Source organism: Triturus cristatus, chromosome 10 (assembly GCF_964204655.1).
Source record: "Triturus cristatus chromosome 10, aTriCri1.1, whole genome shotgun sequence".
Taxonomy (NCBI): Eukaryota; Metazoa; Chordata; class Amphibia; order Caudata; family Salamandridae; genus Triturus; species Triturus cristatus.
The window spans coordinates 572,695,641-572,711,400 of NC_140593.1; the positions used below are offsets into that span (position 1 = coordinate 572,695,641).

Sequence of the window (15,760 nt, forward strand, 5' to 3'; positions counted from 1 at the left end):
AGCCTCACATAAAAAATACAGGGCCATGGAACACTGAAAACATCATAGAAACAAGGTTCGGGTCACACAGACTTAAGCAATTGATCACTAGAATGACCCCACTCGTAATCTCATGACTGCAACAAGGATGATGTGTTATGAGAATTACAGATACATAATCCTTGCACATGTAACGTAAAGTTAGGGCTTTTTAGGTCTTGCCTAGGCAGCGCATGCAGCGCATGTGCTGTTTCTTCGAGACATGCTATATTCACTCTGTGGGCTTTCATCCAACCCATCGCTATTGATTTGTTAATGAGAGCCTCTGTTTACAAAGCTTGCTGCCATGTGGTTTATTTATGGTATATGTCCCTCCATCTCGTGTCTTACTCTGTACCCTTGAGTATTGACCTATTACTTGTATCCTTTCTCTTTAGTGTATTTCCCTTTGTGTTTGCGCACTCTTTTTCTCGTTGCAGAGTGCCTGTGTTTTCAGAAGGTTTTGTTTTTTGTATGTTTTGTAAAAGCTTGTGTGCAACGCTTTCTAAGCTTTTGTATATACAATGTGCTACATTTGTTTAGCACGGCTTTCCCATGTGTACTAAGTGTTTGTAAATGTAATTTATGTTCTTTTTTTAAACCAAATGTACTTAATTTGTTTAGAAAAGCATTGATTGAATTTTTTTTGTCATGTATCTAAAGCTTGTAGGAGAGGCCTTCAGAGTGTGGGTTTTTTCAGTGTTCTTTACATGTTTATCAAGGATTTCTGTGTTAAAGGCATTTGTGTATTATTTGTTTATGAAGACTTTTCCATGTTGACAGTTTTTCTAAACCCGGTTTTGCTGTTGCAAATGATAGTGCATCTATTTGTAACTGGAATGCTTACTGCTCGCTAACGAAGGTGGGGAAGGAGCAGAGCTCCTTTCTGTCTCAACTTAATTATTTATTTATATATTTGATTGGATGAGTCCCCAGTCCTACCAGCTTTTCAGAGGCATCATGGCTTCTCCATGTTGACAGGGTATTTTTAAACCTGGTTTTGCTGTCGCAAATGATAGTGCACTTATTTATAACTAAAATGCTTGTTGTTCACTACCGGGTTGGGGAAGGAACAGAGCTTCTTTATGTCTCATCTGTAACAATGCCATATCAAACAGTTGGGACACACACATTGTAAGCGTTCCATGAAAGCAAATGAAAAATAGCGCAGGAAATTCAACTCTCATTATTCTAAATCTCATGTTCAAACCCAGCCTTACTGGACTTTCTTAGTTTCAAAGTCGGCAGCTGTGACCGTTACGCCACATACAAGTGATAACAGGGCAAAGGCTATAATTTTCTGTAATATTTCAGTACCATACAAGTGAAAACATTGTTTTTACAGTGTGGTTTGTGCACGGATCTTCTAGCCCTTTCGAGACACAGTATTTTAGGTCTCACCTAGGCAGCATTTGTTCTGTCTCTTCGAGACATGCTGTATTCAGGATATGGCCATTAAGCTCTGCCCACTTTCCATCAATCTTTTTAATTGTCTCCTGTTACTGTTCTTTGTAAATGGTGGCTTTTCATTGGTTAATAGGCTTAGTAGTCCCTCCTTAGTACCGCCGTTTCTCTTATTGTAACCTCCCATAAGGACTGCCCCTATTACATGTCCTGTTACCCGTATTATTTATTAGTTTTGGCGCACTCTTTTCTCCTTTTTGCTTCTTTGAGCTCGGAAACTGCACGCAGACATGCTTGCTCCCTCACCTGGCTGCAGCTGACTCCTCCTCCTCCCTGTTCACTCCCTCTCTTCAGCAGCAGCTGCCTCCTCCCTCCTGCTTTTTCAAATGCAGGGCAACTATAAGCTTATGTTAAAGATTTACGCTTTTTAGCATTTGTGGCTTGCATGCTCTTTTCCTCGCTTCAACCACGCCCCCCACGCCACGGAGCGCGCGTGTATGGTGGGCAGGACAGTTGCGCCACGAAATACTAATGATAGAGCGCCATGTGATTCTGAGATTTGTAGGGGTGCATCATATTCACCGTTAGTCAGCACCCGCATATTAATCAACGTAGGTTTAGGAGTGCCATAAAAATGTGTTTGTTATAATCGTTTAATATAGAAGTGTTAGAAGTGTAATAACGTTTTTGCGAAGCTTAACGTTACAAGTTATCGTGAATGTATTTAGTATAATGTAGATGATTAGTTTTCCCTAAACAATGTAATGGATTAAACGTGTGCCACGTTAGAATTAAAAAGTAGGTTGCTTATTTACAAGATGATCATGTTGAATTAATGCTTAGAATGTGATTTCGTAGTGTGTTTAATTTTGCAAGGCCTAACTGCATATGTAGAAGAGAAGGCCTGTTCGTTTCTTTTATTAGCTATATTTTGTAGGCCGACAGGGATTTCTTGGTTAAGACTTGAGTTGCAGTGAAATGTAAAACTTCAAGATGCGAAGAGTTTTTCTTTTCGTTCCCATGTTTCTGTTGCAGGTGCAAGGACATTTAGCTCGTTAGTGAGAATAAGTCTTTGTTTTAGGAGTTGAGATACGGTAAGAAGCCAACAGGGGAGTGCATTGGAATGTGCAACTGTAACTCTTAGTATGGAAGGTGCCTGGGACCCAAGGTCAAGCTAACGGACGAAGGAAGATGGACAGCTCTGGATGGAAACTTACCGGAGAAAGACCTGGCTGAAGGGGTGTGCCGAAGGGCGTGTTCTACGATTTTGGGGTTTTGTATTAGGGACAGTGCCCCGTGGGTTGAGCAGATGGAGCTTAGGTGGGAAGCTAGAAGGAGCATCTTAGATCGAGCTCTCACTAAGTGAAGACTTCTTAGGAAGTTTCACTCCTGACACCTTTTTCATGATTCTCTTGCTTGGGAGGGAATGCTAAGTAGGGATGCCACTTTAGAATAGAGTAGGGACAGAAATGTTTTGACTAATGATTCCAAAAATTGACATCAGCATAACGATTCTTTACTTGATACTTTTAGAATCAGTAATTCTTTTCATTTTTAGTCGAATGAGAATCCTTCGTAGGTTGGCTTTTGTATTAGTGCCCATTTATATTTTGTGCCTTGTATTGAGGTGCCTTTATGTCCAGATGTTTTTGCTCATAATAAAATCTCGAAAACTTTAAATTCTGAGTTCTCTATCCTTTAATGATGTCAAATTGCGGTAGATATAGTTTGATAATTGTGTTTACTCCCTCTACGCTATTTGGCAAGTAAAAAGATCCTGGCGACCTGAGAGGGTTCTTGTAGATAATTGAGTAGACAAGAATCTGGCCTTATCAGTTGGTAGCAGAGACGGATGGTTATTTCCGATAGCGAGGGAAGATTTAGATTAGGATAAGTGATCCTTGAGGCCCATAGACGCTAAGTGATGGTGAATCATCAGATGGTGAGCAGCGGACGACGGTGGCAGATGGACGTTGACGGAGAGTAGCAGTGCGGCAGAAAGCAGCAGTTCGAGGAGGAGTGAGTATGAATAGGGTGAGATGTTGTAGATTGCGGTGTTGATTTGTTGTGTGATGTCTTGCGGAGTTGGAGTGAGTGTTGAGTGATTGTGAGATCAGGCTGTGAGCGCGCGCAGCCCGGTAAAGTCTTAGGCTCGACGAGTAGCTTAAGCGATTGGGTGTAGAAGACACCCGTGGTAGATTTTGTTGACCACCCGAAGGAGATCGTGAGGCGCCATCGATCACCTGGACCGAGATAGGGGGAGCGAATGTGTGAGTGCATGACAAACCAACGCTGGTCGTGGGTTGCGGTATGTGGATTTGAGTAATTGTAACCTATCAGAGGCGATTTATCTGGCCGGACGGGGACAGACAGTTGCCAACCGAGGTCGACAACTTTGAGAGACTGTGGACGTACAGTCAGAGAAGTAACTCGTTTGGGACAAACGGTTATTTCAGCGTATGAATGGGACGAATGCAAGGGTGAGACGTGAGTTGTGAAGGAGGGGAGCTGCTGCGAGTGGAGGAAAAGTGACGTCAGAGGGTGTCGCGCTGCGATAGGTCGGTTGGTGTGGGTCACGTTGTCATTGGTGTATTGATACCAGGAAGTAAACGGAAATATTGTGTGCGTTCAAAATTTGGTCATCATGAAATGCTTTAAAGTTTTCCGAGAATTGTGTAGAGGTGACAAACATGTGGTTACTCGTGGGGGAGAAGAAGCCCCTCCCGAGGATACTCCGGCACATTACATGGCAAGAAATGTGGGATTGCATACTATAATTTGGCATGAAAATTGGTACAAAATGACCCAGGGTGAAGGAGAATTAGCTTTCCCGAGATATGGTTCATTCAGGTTGGAAGTGTTGTACCAGTTGAAGTCTGTGATGGCGGCTTTACGACCTTTGCCGAGGCCAACACAGTTTGAAGCATTGCATGCGTGGATTAGAGCAGCGCATAATAGGAGAAGAGACAGAAACCAGGAAAGGGTGAAAAAGTCGATTAAGGCATTCCAGGATGCGAGATGGGATGCAGAAGAGAAAAGATGGAGAGTACAGGCAATAGAAGGACACAGACTGTATCCCTTATTGGTAAAGACTGATGATTCAAAGATTAAAGAGAGCGGAAGATGAGGATGACAGTGATACTGATGATAGCCTACTAGAGAGGTTATTATCTGGGAGACCACCTCCATACAACCCAGATGCCCCGGAAGGGAAGTCAGCTCAGATGGAAGGGACTAGGGGAGTACCAACCCAGTCAGACGTGAGAGTAGAAGGGAAGATCTCGACAGGAGCTGAGGGCACTAGGAATCAGTCTGTAGCTAGCGCAGAGGTTGGGAGAGGTGCGAGGTTACCGGATGCTCTAAAGGTACCGGTCACTATTGGACCTATTGTTTCTGTTTACAACCCAGATCAAGAGAAGGTTGGAAGCTCAGTACATTCAGTTGTAGGAGTGAGGAGTGTGGCCGAGGGAAGTGGGTCAGTGAGTGGAATGGAGCAGACTCCAAATCCTATACAATGGAGTACGCCATTACCAGCCACAGCAGACTCCTCTAGGGGACAGGGAGAGCCGAGACCAGTGAGACCAAGGTCTTTGGCCGAGTCAAGGTCAGACTTGAGAATGTGGACACCACCAGTGAGAAACCAGAACCAGAGTGTGATAACAGCAGAGAGCGAACGAGGCACAATCGTGAATCGTTCTGTTCCTATGAGTATGTCAGAAGAGAGTGGGTCACAGGAACGAGAATGTGGGTACAACGAAAAGGATGGTGTAGTTTGTCGAGAAGTACTGAAGGGAGCCCTGAAAGGGAGGATGTTAGATGTTGTAAGATTGAAGGCAGAGGTGGATGAGATAATAAGTGGAAATTTACCTCTTGCGAGAACATTAATGTACGAACAAGATGAATTACTTTTTGTAGCGAAGGATGTGACTCGCAAAGCACGAACTGCTCATGAGAAATTGTCAGAATTGGCCAAGCGGTATGATGTGGATTTGTCTAAAACCAAATCATTGCAAGGAAGTCATAGGTTGCAGTACAGTGACCAGGAACTAGAAGAAAAAAGAGTCATGGGATTGAGAACCCATATCAAAGATCTAATCATAGCAATGCGTGCATTGATTATGCTTGACAAGTGGGAAGAAAGGTGGTCCAAGAAGAAAAGCTCTAAGAGAACAATAGGAGAGACACCACCTCCGGGTGGAGGGATGACGGAGATAGGGAATTACCCTTTACGAGAGGTGCAGAATGGAGGATATGTACATGTACCGTGGAGTAGGGGTGATTTGGCTGCCTTCACAAATGACTTTGCCCAACTTAGGGAGAAACCTGTGGAGTGGTATAAGCAAGTCGATCGCTTTGTCAAAATCTCGAAAGTATTGTGGATTGATCTGAACACCCTATTTGACATTGTGGTTCCAAATGATTTGTGGTCTGCATGTAAAATTGCTGTTGAGTGGCCGACTTCGGAGCCTGACAGGGACCCGATTTCGAATGGTCCGTCGCCTATAGTGATGAAAAAGTTTGAACAGGTGATTACTTGGTTGAAGTCGAAAATCTCACCTCAGGACATCGATTGGGTGAAGATAGATAGGACAGTGCAAGAGCCTAAGGAGACGGTGCATGAGTTTTATGAGAGACTTTTACAGGCTTTTAAACAGTATAGTGGCCTAGATGTGTTGGCTACCAAAGATATGGGACAGTTTGTTTCTAAGTTTGTGTTGGGATTGAGGCCAGAGGTTAGTCTCATGATACAGCAGCATCTGATTTGTTGGCAGAACAAGCCTGTAGATGAGATTTTACGGTATGCTAGATACTGTAGTGATGAGATAGACTCTAAGCACAGGAAGTTGAAGGATAAATTAATGCTTGTTCAGATGCAAACAGCCCAGGGACAGCCTAATGGGGGAACGTTGGGAGGGAAACAATCAAGGAGGAATCCAGAATGTCCAGGGTCAGGGGAGGCCAAAGTCAATAGACCCTAAGACAGGAATGGATGTGGCGACATTGAAAAAGACTACAGCATGTCATCTTTGTCACCAGATTGGACACTGGAGACGCGAGTGTCCTTTGAACCCGTTGAACCAGATACAGCAGGAAGGAGAGATAGTTCAGGTTCCTGTGGCGGACATGGTCCCTACAGTGACACAACCTAAGATGGTCAAAGGGGGGACGGGTGTTCCGCAAATGCAGGTTCCCCAATGCCCAAGATACAGAATATGCAACGGGGAGCTCGGACATATTTGCAGATGCCTATGTTTGAAGGGAGTGAGGAATACGATCTAGACCTATTGGCACGACCATGCTCGAGAGGAGAAGAGGATTGTGCGCTTGGAGCTGTCTTAGAGGTAGATCAGAGGGGACCCTTTGTGGAAGCAGATATTGACGGTCACCCTATGACCTTTTTGGTTGATACGGGCGCTGCTCGATCGACTGTAAGATCTGCAGTGGTCCCAGACCTACCCCTTTCTGGACAATCAATCCAAGTCGTTGGCGTGGCAAATAAGAAACTGACTAGTCTATTGACGGAGCCAATTCCAGTGAAGATAGGGAATTTCAGGGATCGACACCAGTTTGTGGTGTGTGATTCTAGTCCATTTTGCCTGTTAGGAAGAGACCTATTGTGCAAGCTTAACTGCACAATCTATTGTACACCGAAGGGAGTGGAAGTACAGACGAGGGATGACGATGCGACCTTTAAGGTTGCGAATCAGAGTGTGTGTGTGGAAATGTACCCAGCATTGACGGTGGAGGAACTGCCACTTGATCTGAGGGATTCAGTGTCAATTGATGTATGGGACCTCAGTGGAGAGGAGATCGGATTAATCAAGGGAGTAGACCCAGTGAAAATCCAGATTAAGCCAAATGTAGAATTCCCTAGGACGCCTCAGTATAATTTGTCACCCGAAACTATTGCAGGGATTAAGCCTGTAATTGAGTTTATGATCAAGCAGGGAATTCTGAAGGAGATCATGGGTAGCCCATGCAATTCGCCTATTATGGGACTACAGAAACCGAGTGGGAAGTTCAGGATTGTACAAGATCTGCAAAAAATCTATGAGATAGTCGTTCCATGTTGTCCAGTGGTACCGAATCCATCTGTGATCCTGTTTCAGATCCCATGTGAAGCTAAATGGTTCACAGTGATTGACTTGTGTCAAGCCTTTTTCTCGATTCCTCTGCACGAGGAGAGCCAATTTCTTTTTGCTTTTCGGCTGGAAAATCGTGTGTTAACTTGGTGTCGTATCCCACAGGGGTATACAGAGAGCCCGTCTATCTTTAATCAGATCTTAAAGAAAAATCTCGAAGGTCTTGTGCTGCCACAGAACTCTGTTCTAGTGCAGTACATTGACGATCTGCTTGTTGCGTCAGAAACTGAAGACGCTTGCAGGATCGATACCGTTGCTCTGTTGAATTATCTGGCGGAAAATGGGCATAAAGTGTCTCCGAACAAGCTGCAGTACTGTTTGAGTGAAGTAAAGTATTTGGGTCACAGAATTGAGAAAGGCAAGAGGAAGGTGTCACCGGATCGCATTGAGGCTATTATGAAAATGCCTGTTCCTTCTACTCAGAGGGAAGTTCGAATGTTTTTGGGAATGGTTCGTTACTGTTGCCAATGGATCCCAAATTTTTCCTTTGAAGCGAAGCCTTTACAGCGGCTGACACGTAAGGATGTGAGTGATCCGGTACCATGGGACGAAGACTGTTTAAGGGCATTTTTGAGGCTGAGAGAAGCTTTGTGTTGCGCTCCAGCTTTGGGAATGCCTGATTACAACAAGGCATTTGCCTTATTCTGCTGTGAAAGGGAAGGTTGTGCATTGGCAGTTTTAGCTCAGATTCATGGAAGTGTCTGTAGACCAGTGGCCTATTTTTCAGCTAGTCTAGATCCAGTAGCTTCTGCGTTGCCCGGATGTCTCAAATCCGTTGCTGCAACAGGTGTCAGTATCGAAAGATGTGAGAGCATTGTAATGGGTCATCCGCTTACTGTTTATGTACCACATTCTGTTGAACCGTTGATGACCAGGACTAAAACACAGCACCTCACGAATAATAGGTTGACGCGTTATGAACAAGTCATACTTGCTGCAGAGAATGTGACGCTGAAGAGGTGTTCTGCCACGCTGTTGCCTATCCCAAATGTAGATGATGAAGATTGTGAGGACCATGATTGTCTTGATGTGACTGAATTGTGCACCAAACCGAGAGCTGACATTGTCGATGAGCCGCTTCCAGTTTCAGATGAAATTTTCTTTGTGGACGGTTCATGCTTAAGAGACAGTGCTGGGCGACTGAAAACAGTGTTTGCTGTATGTACCATCACTGGAGTGGTTGAAGCCGCTTGTTTAGACTGAGTATACTCCGCACAGGTGGCTGAACTTATTGCTTTGACCCGTGCCTGTTTGGCTGCTGACAAGATCCGTATAACGATTTATACTGATAGTCAGTATGGGTTTGGTGTCGTTCATGACTTCGGACAGCTATGGTCACAGAGAGGGTTTATGACATCTTCTGGTTCACCCATTAGAAATGGGGATTATGTGAGGCAATTGTTAGAAGCATTGCAATGTCCAGAGGAAATCGCAGTTGTTAAGTGTTCTGCACACACCAAGGGGAATGACTTTGTGTCATTAGGTAATAACTATGCAGATGAAGTTGCTCGATTTTGTGCAGAACAGGGATGCACATTCACTGAAATGCATGTTGAGGAAAGCCAAGAAAGAACCGATTTCAACGTGTTGTTAGCCATGGCTGATACATGAGAAGAACTGAAACGGTTGCAAGACGAGGTTTCTGACCAAGAACGGGATAGTTGGATACGAGCTGGATGTGAGAAAGGAGATGTGGATGTATGGATTTCGAATGATGGACGAGCTGTGTTGCCGGAATGTCTGTTGAATCCAATGGCAAGATTGAAACATGGTGCTGTACCTCTTGGCAGGGATGCGATGGTGCGAGTGTTTCGCCAAACGTGGTACAATCCGAAGTTTCGTGCAGTAGCCGAAGCTGTGTGTCAGAGATGTGTTACGTGTCAACAAATGAATGTAGGGAAAAGGACAGCTGTGACTCTGAGTCATATTGGGAGGTCAGGTGGGCCTTTCAATAGAATGCAGTTGGATTTCATTGAGATGCCAAGGTGCAATGGATTGAGGTACATATTAGTTGTAGTATGTGTCTTTTCTAGATGGGTGGAGGCTTACCCAACACGTAGGTGTAACACACTCACCGTAGCCAAGCTACTACTGAGAGAGCTTAACCCGAGGTTCGGTTTTCCGACCTCTTTTAAGTCAGACAGAGGAACACATTTCCATAGTGAGATCATGAAATTGCTTTGTGTTGCCTTGAATGTGGACCAAAGGTTGCATTGCAGTTATCGACCAGAGGCTTCTGGGATTGTGGAACAAGTTAATGGGACTTTGAAAGCCCGGATGGCAAAAGTGTGTACTTCGACATCCTTGAAATGGCCAGACGCATTACCCTTAGTTCTCATGAGTCTCCGTAGTGTGCCTGATAGGAGGACTGGATTGTCGCCTCATGAGATCCACATGGGGAGAGCGATGCGTTTGCCAGCGATACTTGCCACTGCTTTGATTAACATCACTGATGATTTGGATTCTCGACTACTGTAAAGGCCTGGCTGACGTAGTCCGTTCTGTGTCTCAGCAGGTGCAAGCAGCAGCTGTTCCAGCCACAAGTGACCTGTGCCACGACTTGTGCCCAGGGGATTGGGTACTTGTGCGTAAACGCATGAGGAAGAGTTTCCTGGATGCTCGTTGGCGTGGGCCGTACCAGATAATCCTAGTTACGAATACAGCAGTGAAAATCTGCCGAAGAAGAAAGTAGTGCACAGGGTACTCGAAGGGAGAGCAGAAGTGCCACAGAAGCAGAAAGAGTTTGGTCCGTGAGTCAGAGATGGGTAAACTTGCGATTGGCACCGGGAAGAGATCTTGCCCCAGTTTCTGAAACGTCTGAATCGGAGCAGAGTGGCGAAGGGCAAGCTCAAGGTGGCCTGAGAAAGTCGAGGAGAGCAAGAGTACCGTGTCAAAGGTACGCCTCACCAGAGTGGACATACGCTGTGACTGATGCCAGGCATACCGAGCACGGGGAGGCTGAGATCTTTGACACTGGTCAGCAGTTCTCCAAACCTGAAGATAGAAGTGTTGCTGAAAATCCCAGGATTGGAGATCAATGGGATATTGACCCTCCATATTCCGAGTCCACCGCTTCTGAGTAAAGTTTGTGAACTGATTTTGGACACATTAGTCTTTCCGACTTTTGTTGTTATACCAGCACCTCAGGAGTTGATGACACTTCGAATTGAAATCTTGCAGGGGGTCCTGGAGCTTTTGGGACCGAATATTGTTCTGGACTGATTGTGAATTCTCGTTGTATATAAGTCTGAAAGAAGATAACCTAAACCCGAGTGGAAGAAGAATAAATTTAGGGACTTTCCGTTGGAGAAAACGAAAGAGGGCTAGGGAAGTCTTTTCTGGACTGTGTAAATAAGGAACTGAAAATTATTAGGGGTTTTCCAGCTTCAAGGTGGTGACTGAACTGATTTGAAAAGAAACATTTGGGTGAGAAAGAGACTTTTACCGGTTGTCGTCGAACTGAACTCTGAGAACTTTACGAAGATGGCAGAAGCTGGGAATACTCACCATAGGGCTAAATTAGTGATAGGTACACTTTTAGTGGTAGTGATAGCTGCTATAGTTGCGATAGTTGTAGCCTCATATATAGTGTCGCACAAGCAGGAGGAGGTGGTACAGGGGAAACAAGGTTGAAAGAGCTCTCAGAGTGAATGAGAAACGAATGGCGAGACTGCAGGACAGTCAATATCAGAACCTTAAGAGTATGGAGGGGTTCCGACAGAGTAGAATGGCAACAAGCACTGTTTAGGTCGGTTCTTTCTCCAAAGGGAATGAGGTTGTGATGGTGTGATGACAAGTGTCATCAAAGGGGGGAACTGATAGAGCGCCATGTGATTCTGAGATTTGTAGGGGTGCATCATATTCACCGTTAGTCAGCACCCGCATATTAATCAACGTGTAGGTTTAGGAGTGACATAGAAATGTGTTTGTTATAATTGTTTAATATAGAAGTGTTAGAAGTGTAATAACGTTTTTGCGCAGCTTAACGTTACAAGTTATCGTGAATGTATTTAGTATAATGTAGATGATTAGTTTTCCCTAAACAATGTAATGGATTAAACGTGTGCCACGTTAGAATTAAAAAGTAGGTTGCTTATTTATAAGATGATCATGTTGAATTAATGCTTAGAATATGATTTCATAGTGTGTTTAATTTTGCAAGGCCTAACTGCATATGTAGAAGAGAAGGCCTGTTCGTTTCTTTTATTAGCTATATTTTGTAGGCCGACAGGGATTTCTTGGTTAAGACTTGAGTTGCAGTGAAATGTAAAACTTCAAGATGCGAAGAGTTTTTCTTTTCGTTCCCATGTTTCTGTTGCAGGTGCAAGGACATTTAGCTCGTTAGTGAGAATAAGTCTTTGTTTTAGGAGTTAAGATACGGTGAGAAGCCAACAGGGGAGTGCATTGGAATGTGCATCTGTAACTCTTAGTATGGAAGGTGCCTGGGACCCAAGGTCAAGCTAATGGACGATGGAAGATGGACAGCTCTGGATGGAAACTTACCAGAGGAAGACCTGGCTGAAGGGGTGTGCCGAAGGGCGTGTTGTACGATTTTGGGCTTTTGTATTAGGGACAGTGCCCCGTGGGTTGATCAGATGGAGCTTAGGTGGGAAGCTAGAAGGAGCATCTTAGATCGAGCTCTCACTAAGTGAAGACTTCTTAGGAAGTTTCACTCCTGACACCTTTTTCATGATTCTCTTGCTTGGGAGGGAATGCTAAGTAGGGATGCCACTTTAGAATAGAGTAGGGACAGAAATGTTTTGATTAATGATTCCAAAAATTGACATCAGCATAACGATTCTTTACTTGATGCTTTTAGAATCAGTAATTATTTTCATTTTTAGTCGAATGAGAATCCTTCGTAGGTTGGCTTTTGTATTAGTGCCCATTTATCTTTTGTGCCTTGTATTGAGGTGCCTTTATGTCCAGATGTTTTTGCTCATAATAAAATCTCGAAAACTTTAAATTCTGAGTTCTCTATCCTTTAATGATGTCAAATTGCGGTAGATATATTTTGATAATTGTGTTTACTCGCTCTACGCTATTTGGCAAGTAAAAAGATCCTGGCGACCTGAGAGGGTTCTTGTAGATAATTGAGTAGACAAGAATCCGGCCTTATCACTAATATGACCCACGGTCTCAAAGAGCGATGCTGCACTTTGACTTTAAATGCTTTAACACCAGCGCAGCACGCCTGGCGTTCGCGCGCCTTTCTTTATGCTTAGCTTTCTGTATTTTTCATTAATTAGCACGTGGTAAGCAACAAGCTCCCTATGTCCTCTGCACTGAGCATTTTTTTTATTGCTCTTTCTGATTTGCTGTCTAAACTATCGCATTACCCTCTGCCGGTCTCCTGTAGGTTTTTTTCAGTTTCGCCTTTAATCCCAGACGTGATCCTTTCTCCACCAGGTGCTTTCCTGATCCTAAGCGCTTCCCCACACTTCGACTTCCCTTTTCACGTAGCTTCTGTTGAGTTATTTAACTGACTAATCTTTCCTAGTTTCTTGAAGCCCATCCTTGTGTAACCAAAACCGTGTACCTGCTTCACACTGCCACAACCAAAAGTGCTGTCACAGAGCGACCGGTTGGCCAAGGACCAGTTCACATAGGGTTAGGGAGCAGCAACCTCTTGTAACAGCCCTGAGAGCAGTGAACCTAACCGTATGTAGACAATGGTAGCAGTATTCACTCATATGAACCTTACAGGAATGAAACCCAGAGAGAGCCATACCGACATTTTAACATACATGTGCGGGTATTATTGTTCGAGCACAGTCGTCAGCTGGTCCTGTGTCCAGGCAGTTTCTCTCAGTCCGCCCTGTATTGTTAGACGATAACACCAATGGAAAGTGAAACTGCAGCCACTAGCCCAGCATGATTAGTGTTGATAAAAAAATAAAATCTTCGTATCATACTTGTCGTGGTGGGGGAGGAAGGGAGTTGTGCAGTTATATTTTTAAACCAGAGTTTAGGTTGTTTCTAAGCACTCTCGAAGTTCGGCTGTAATTTGTTATTCCTTAAATTGTGTAATCTTAGCACCTATAAAAGTGCCACGGGGTCTTTCAGTTCGTGTTGGGCGCTATGAAAATGACCTGTTATACTTTTGCTTTTGTTGTTGTTACTAATATTATTGTCACATCCAGTGTGTTTAAGAAGGTTAGCATCAATCATCTGCCTTTTCAGCAAAACAAGATAGAGGGGGCCACTGAGCCTGGGGAGTTTAAAATGACCTCTAAAAATCACTGTTGGCATTCTACACCCTCCCCCTTCTCATAATTCTCACTCCCTCTCAAAAACTCCCCCTCTCAAGGCGCCCTGGCCTTTGAAGACAAAGGAGTATAGTAGAAGTTACATAACAAATATCAACAGTAAAAGTTCCATAACAGATATCAACAATATGGACATCCATGTGAGGCACGTAGCAGAGAATAGGCATCAAGTCGATATTACCTGCAATCAGTATTACCACATTAATATTAGTAAATATATTGTATTTGTTTTATAGCGCTACTTATACGAGTGTAGGGTGTCAGAGCACTTTACGTCACAAGGGACAGTGAATCATACGTATGCAAATGAGCCTATAGAAATGTTACATAAAACAATGAGGATTACCAGCTGTAGGAATCACATGTCATCCAGTTGTCAGGATAATGTAAGAGTGTTTGGTCTGGAGAAGCACAAACTCAGGATGTAAAGCGTACCTCAGTGGTTGGGGATGGCTTTACCAAAATGAATGAATTTCTTTCCATGCAAATATTTTTTTGCAACATTAAGATAATGAAAGACTGGGGGGAAAGCATAATGTTCTAACATATACAATGCAATTTGCATGTATCTCTTTATGACAGTTCATAGGTCTCTGTGTTAAAATGGGATTGTAATTTATGAAACACAAGTTAGAAAATTTAAAAAAGCAGAAATCTACTGAGCTATCCACATAAAATACATTAGTGTGATCTGCATGGCACACGTTCTTTGCAGCAGGCATTACACCTTCCAAGGTTAGTGCCAGATGCAGCTGCTCCGCACGCACCACCTTAAGGCCAGCCCTAATGCCAAGTGTTGCCCTCACGGATTGCCTTGGCCCCTATATTAACTTCAGATGCCACCAGTGTATGACATAGCACCTGCATTCCTTCGCCCCTCACAGTCTCTGCCTGCTGTGTGCCTAACAAACAGCTAAGCCTGCATACTTCGCACCCGCCACACATTCCTTACACCCATCTGTCTGCCACTGCATACCTCGCTACCATATGAAGTTGTAATTGGGACCTTGTTTTTTTTCCTATCTGCCTGCCTCCACTTTAGCCATTGCTCACTGTAACAGTCTCCTTGCTGTCCAAACACATGGGAAAGACTGATTGCCATTTACAATGCCAATAGCTCTAAACCTCGTTACCATTATTGTTTGGACACAACAGCTTTGGTGCCCATTTTAATTAAAATTTAGAAATACGGTATGTGTCAGATTAAATTTTCTCTTCCTTGTATGACGTGCAACTGTTTATCCCGTTCTGTGCAGCTGTCCCTCTTTTGAGCTCTTGTGTAAGTTGTATGGTCTCTGGCTGCCAAATTTAATCCCCTCCAGTCGCATGTCAGGGTCAGTCGTTTGGGGCTAAATGCAGCGGCGAAATGGGTTGAATTAGCACAAATGCAAGTAATTTTTACAGCTTTTTATTCCTAAAGTGAACCTTTTGACCACCTCTTTATTCCTCTTCCCTCATTCAGCAATGGTGTCCACGGTGAGCAGATCTTACTGTGATACATTTTCTAGTACTTTGCACCGGTGGCTCACATCCCATCTGTTTCCTGGTCCATAGGTTGACTACAGTAAAGTACCCTGGTGTTAAAAAGCTATCCACAAATCTTTTGTACAGTTCAGCCTCTCCTATAGCCTAGGCACATTGGTTAAATCTGGTTTACTGTGATGGCATGGGTTGGTCGTTCTAGTGGTATAGATCCATTAACATCCTTAAGGTGAAATGGGCTCCGGACAATATTATAACAAGCTTTCACGTAAGAATGCATCTGACGTCACACAAGCCTTCCCAGTGTTTATCATAATGCCTAACGATTATAATCCAACCCTCATTATTCCACTCCACACCACATACATCCACTGCATTCCATAACATATGGATAAAAGACATTGTCATTTACAACAAGAGTAACTCTCGCAAAAGTAAGACCTA

General features: G+C 43.8%; 1 protein-coding gene across 1 annotated transcript in view; it reads left to right on the top strand.

The window, feature by feature from the left end:
* LOC146789753 (multidrug resistance-associated protein 1-like) overlaps positions 1–15,760 on the top strand; it is a 621,679-nt gene that overhangs the window by 516,657 nt on the left and 89,262 nt on the right. The window lies entirely within an intron of this gene.